Source organism: Pinus tabuliformis, chromosome 7, assembly GCF_031772625.1.
Source record: "Pinus tabuliformis cultivar Carrire ecotype Pingquan chromosome 7, CPIR1, whole genome shotgun sequence".
Classification (NCBI taxonomy): domain Eukaryota; kingdom Viridiplantae; phylum Streptophyta; class Pinopsida; order Pinales; family Pinaceae; genus Pinus; species Pinus tabuliformis.
The window spans coordinates 623,479,409-623,485,938 of NC_142293.1; positions in this window are offsets into that span (position 1 = coordinate 623,479,409).

Sequence of the window (6,530 nt, forward strand, 5' to 3'; positions counted from 1 at the left end):
GTTTATGAGAGTATAATTATTTTTGAGTTTATGAGCTCTTACAATATATTCTATTCCATCTTTGGTGAGTTGATACTTATTTTCAGCTTTATAGAAAATGGCTTTTCTATCATACAAGTAAGGACTTCCTAAAACAATTCCACATATATCCAAGGGAACGATATCTAACTCAACCTCATCTACAAATGTTGACCCAAAAGAAAACCTAAGTTTACATTGTCTAGTCACTTGTAGCTTTGCTTTATCACATACCCAACCTAATGGATATGGCTTCTTGTGAGGTGTGGTTAGTAATCCCAACTTCTTTACAATTGCTTCAAAAATCAAGTTTACTTGTGAACCACTATCAAATAAAGTATCAACCTTTTGATGCTTGGAAATAACTCTAATATGAAAAAGCTCATGTCTTTTCCTCTCATTTTCTTCATTATCAATAGATTGTGCAGAATTACTAGTAGATGCTTCAGAATTTTTACCTTTTATACCTGCAGTTGTGACTGTTGTTTCATCACCTGAGTCTGACCCCAAATCTTTCTGAATAGCAGCGGTAGTGTTCTTCTTGTTGCCATCGAACTTCTTGGGTTTCAGCTTCGGATGCAAAGACCAACAATGTTCATCATCATGTCCATCCTTCTTGTAGTGAGTGCATGAAGGTTTTTCTTTCTGTACAACGTTTTCCTTCCTCTCTTTCCATTTCTACTTCCTCTTTTCCTTTTTCTTGCTTGCAGTGGGTTTTGATGATCCCCCAATATCTAGGTTCACATTCTTGCCTCTAGCCTCTAGATGTGTAGCCTGAACGGATACCTCATCTATGCTAGCAAGGTTAAACATGAGAATGGTGTGCCTCAAATAGCTATGCAGACCACATATATACTTCAACAAAGTTTCAGGTGAGTCTAAAGAAATGCCTGGAATTGAAGCTCTTTTTTTGAATTCCTGGGTATAGCTTTGTACACTTTGGCCCTTTAATTGGCAAAGAGTTTGCCAACTCATCATCGCTTGCTGCATATAAGCTAGTGGATAGAACTGCTTTTTAATGGCAGAAACAAATTCACTCCAGGTAGAAATAATTTTACCATGCTTCTTCAAATTAGCGTGTGTCCTGCCTTCCCACCACACTAGGGCAACTCCTCCAAGGCGAAGGCTGGCCAACTGAATCTTCTCCTTTCTGAGTCAATGTTTTGCACCATACAATATACATCAATCTGTCTAATCCAGCTTTTCTGCATTTAATTCTCCGTCATATATTGGCAAATCAAATTTTACATCTAATTTAATCAAAGGGCTAGACGAGGTGTTGATAGAGGAGGCTCTTTCCCTTTCCCTTTGCCTTCAGAATGGCCATCTAGAAGAGGTTCCTCTGTTCCTTTGTCTTGTTTGGAGGTTGAAGTATCTTCACCTCGACCTTTCTTAAATTCTCGATACATCTCTTCTACCATGGCTCTCATGGTCATGAAACTGTCCATGAACTGAGAGTCTGATTCCAAGGGAATTTCTTCTGCCATTTTCCTCCTAGGATAGACTCTTCCTATTTCTAGGTTAGTCTCAACCAGTTCTCCTTCTCCTAATTTGAGCTTTGACCTAGTTAGCATTCAACAATCCAGCACAAGCTTGTCTAACCTTAGCAAACCTAAAGCTTTGATACCACTTGATCTAATAATGAGATCTAAGACAATTATTAAGGTATTACAGACTCATGTGCATGGATTTTCCTATGTTACTTTGTGCAATGGATCGATAAGATTGCGAAATACATAGACAATGAAGCAGTTAAAGAACATAATAGACAAACACACATAAACACAACAAGTTTAATAAGGAGTTCACCCAACACTCCTAGGCTACGTCTCTTGGTCCAACCTTCAGTGGTGACCTCTCTATTATGTCTTCAAAAACAAAGTTTTACAAAAGTATGAGCTCAATTTGAGTCTCAACACACAACAGTTACAACAACAAGAGTTTTTCTTGAACCCCTCAAGCCTCTCTGAGTACACAGACTCTCTTTATCACTCTCTGTCTATGTCTTTGCTCTGTCTCAGCACTGCTTGCCTCTGTCTTCTGTCTTCCGTGGCTTTAAAGCCAATCTGTGTTGTCTGTTCTTTTCACCTTCTCAGGCTCTCTAGCTTCCCGACCTCTGTCCGCTCAGATCCCCCTCTGAGCGTTAGCAATCATTGATAAACGCTTTTAGGGATGGTGGCCACCTATTTTCTAACGGAATGGGTCATCGGGCCTTCAAAATCCCAAAAATAGTCGTTTTCTGTTTACACAGAGAAATGTTGCAAAACACGGAAAAATCCGCCTAAGCATTGTTCATCGAATTTCAAATATTATAAATTTGCCTTATAACTCTTATCGGGTCAGCCTATATACCGACATCGCATCTCCACCATTGATCTGGGAGATCCAGATCCAACGACTATGGTTCATTTCAGGCGGCCCTGTCGTATGGGGGTTAACCGCCTGATAAGGTTGGTTTTCTCTCTCCTCAGCCTAGACACGTGGCAACCATTGTATGGAATCAGGCGGACCCTGGCCCAAACCATTTACTGCCTTTGGCTCTCCCGAAATCCTTCCTGTTTTGTGATTTCCCTTTATATTTGAAAATACATAAAAATATGAAAATCTCGCTTATATTGGACATGAAATAACATACAATAGCATTAAGAAACCCTTTCGGGTCTGGTTCATCGCATCGGCGCTTTATCCTTTGTATTTCGTTTAGTTAACTAAAATCACAATTTACATTGAAAAAGTCCTTTTACCGAACTTGAAATTATATCAAATCTCGTTTATAATGTTATCGGGTCCGGCTGTCGCAAGCCATATGTATATCGGCCCCGCTCCATTGTAATGTGTCGACGCGATATTGCGATGCAACTTGGGTCGTCGATCTGCGCACTTGATTGACAGTCCTCGTTGAGCCCACTGATTGTTGTCGCGTATTCCTTATGGTCTCCGCCGATATCCTCCCTTTGCCACCGCCGATTGCGATTCGTCGATCGGATCTGAACCATTGATCAGCCAAATCCAACGGTTTCGATTCAAAGTTGCTTTGATCACCGATAAGCCTATTTTTCATTGTTTTCTCCATTTTTTTTCCTCTCGATAGTGTAATCCGACTTTTTAATAGGTTCTTATTTTGTAATAGTTTTAAATTTTTTAAGACTTAGAGGGTTTTCTAGGATCCATTTGGATCACAACTATTATATCTTATTTTCTTTATCCTTGATACTTGCTTGTGAATCTCTAGTTATCTTCTTTATGTTCTTTTGTTATATCTTTTCATCAAATAATATCAAGAAACAACAACAACAAAAGAGGACACAAATATAAGCTCTCATCTAAGGAAAAACCCCTTCAAGGAGAAAACCCGAAAACTCTTCTTTTCTTAGAATCTGCTTCAAATGAGATACAATGACCCAATCCTTAGACCAAGTCCTTCTCCCAGTACCAAGATGGCCCTTCCTTAAGTCCTTTCTTTGCTTCTTCCTTATGACTTCAACCTGCCAGCAATAACACAACTACTTGACTTGCAACTTCGGTTTCCCAGCTACAACTACTCAACCTGCAACTTCGGCCAAACTACTTCGTGCTTGCAACTACTTGGAAACCCTAATACAACCTCCTTTTGAGAGCTACTTAGAGCAAGACAACTCTCCCAAGATCAATGAGGTCTCGAAAAGGGTTTTCCCTCTTACAACTACAGATTTTGCACTTTGTCCTCTAGCAACTCTATCCCACAATTTTGGCCTATTTTTGCAACCCAGAAAACCCCAAACTTTCACACGTAAATAGAGCACAAAGACAAGATATTTCAGCATCCCAGCGTCTTCCTGAACTTTGCTCTCATTTTCCCAACTTCCCAAGACTCTTTCCTTGATATATCGAACTTGTGAGTGAGTGTGTCCAAATGAGATCGAATTGCTTCCTTTTATAGTCTTCTCAAGGGGTCAATATCCCTCATTTAGGCCGACTTGAGGATCCCAAGGCCGAATTGTACTCTTGGAGATTGTGGGACTTTCTAGACTAAAAAATAGTTCTTTTTACAAATACAAACTGCCCACAAAGGTCTTATAAACATGATGTTGATTCCTTTGACTCATGACAATAAATCCTAAGACCTAACAAACCCTAGAAGCATGAAGAACATGTTTTTACTTAAAAGACCATCAATAATGAGCATGAAACCCATGATTTAATAATAATAATTTTTCTTTTCTTTTTCTTGTTTGTTACATAGGATAAATATTGAAATGAGTACAACATTTATGAAGAACTAAACTAGTTACATTTCTCAACATTCTACATATAGCATCAAAATAATCATATAAGTCCCAAGAAATATATAATATAAGTTAGGATTTGCTTTATTTTTTGTGAAGCTTGTTACCCACGAAAATGGGGTAACCCCTAGGAGGTAGCCTACGGGTTAATGACTATAGCTTGTGGGGTTGGATAAGCTATTTTGTCCTCCTCGAGCCATTTAATTAGAATAGGACATGACATACGTTTATTTGAAATGTTCTAAGATTTTCTTCAAGGTTACTCTTTTTGGACAAATACTTTAATTGGGTTTCAAAAGATTTATTCTTTGTAGAGATTTTTACCTTTTTCTGTTCCAAATCCAATGTTTGTATAATACCTTTTGATGATGAAGAAACATCAGGCACTAACGACGACCCAACATCTACTCCCTTTATGTTGCTTTCTTGTGAAGGTAAAGAAGAAGAAGGTATAGTGGTCCCTTGATTTATGTGGGTACCTATTTGTTCCTTGTTAGAAGGCGCGTGTAATGTAAAATAACCCGAGTGTGCTTTCACCCATGCGTTAGCTTGTTTTATCCTTTTTATTAGGCCCTTGTTCCGATCCTCAAATTTTTTCCAAAACTCTGCGTACACCTTTCCCCAGGGGGAAACTAATTCCGGCTGCCACATTTTTCAAATAAACCCTCTAGGCTGGTAGGAGCACTAGCTTAGATACCACTGTAATAACCCTTACGAAAAATTTGCCTTTAGGGTTGTAAAGAGCCCATGACAAAATTGTATCCTGAAATTGCATCACAGTATTTTAAATAGAGATTGTATTGAATGCACATAAGTGTAAACAAGTAGTAGGTCTTCAATAGTACATAACAAACCACCAATCTACAATCGTACTCCTAGTGCTGTTACACCAACTGATCTTGTGATATAGTAGTCATCAATTTATAACCAATGACAATCGTTCTCATATGTACAAATAATATAAGGCATCGACAACACTGTACATGGACTATTTCAATACACAACAACCAACTTACAAGACCATCGGTTTCCTTGTTGTCTCAGGGCACATACTAACAATACCTTTTGATGTTCATATTGCACCTCACTGCTATCCATGGTGCCCTAATGGAACAATCGATCCTCATAAGTGTGTCGCTGCCATAAGAAACACCTCAGCGATATTCCACTGACCATCCAAAAGGATCTGCTGTCTCCAACAACCCCTCAGTCAGGATCCACTGCCACAAAGTGATCCCCAGGAGGGATCCGCTGCCACCTCTAATCTCCAATGTTGCCACAAATTAGGGCGTTGCCACATAATTGTCTCAAACAATATTGCAGAGGTGAACCACTGTCACAAATGGGCCTCAAAACCCCTTGGCTGCTATAGGTAAGTACTTGAGGATGGGCCTTTGGCTCATAGAATAACTAGATGGCAATTCATTGCCCAAACAATTCCAGTTACCCTTGCTGCCACATAAGTTAGCGTTTCAGAAACCTTACGTTGACTTAGGAAATGCTGCCTTCTGCCCAATAATGCCTTGAGTTAATGCGTTGCCATAGGAGATCACATCCAAATGGGCTGTAACTTGAGGGAGAGAGAATCTGAGGTATTTTATTGCTAATTAGTGCCCTAGAAAGCATAGAAAACACCTCCACTGCCTCGGAAATACTTTGTTGTTCAAACAATACCTCATAACTCTAGTTGCCTCAGAATCCTTATGCTACAAGATAGATGAGTCTTGCCTCAAAAATTTTGCCAAACAGAGTAGAGAGGAGGGGTTGGCTAGGGTGGAATGTTTCACCACTAAAACCAATAAAAAAGAAAGGGGCTTTAAATCCCTCCAAGGGTCTTAGCTAAAAAATTAGAAAGATCCACCATCCATGATGAATAAACTTATTCTTCCCTCTCCTTTTTATAGGTTCTCTTTGGGGTCTTCTTTCCTAATTTTAATTTGAGGGGCTAACAAGCTTATCTCCATTTTGCTCCAAATTTGGCTTTTACCACAAGTTTTCTCCAATTACTCCAGATTACCCAATGTTACACCAGTATCATCAAATAATGGGTTTCCTCCTTTATAATTGACTATAGCTTATGGTGTTGGATAAGCCACTTCATCCTCCTTAATCAATTTAATTAGAAGAGGACATTACACATAGAGAAAAAAAAAAACTCTAGAAGCCAGATTCAGTGATGCCAGAAGACATACAAGAAATCTCAAAAGTAATTTTTCAAGAAAGTAAAAACGCAATATAAAATATGCA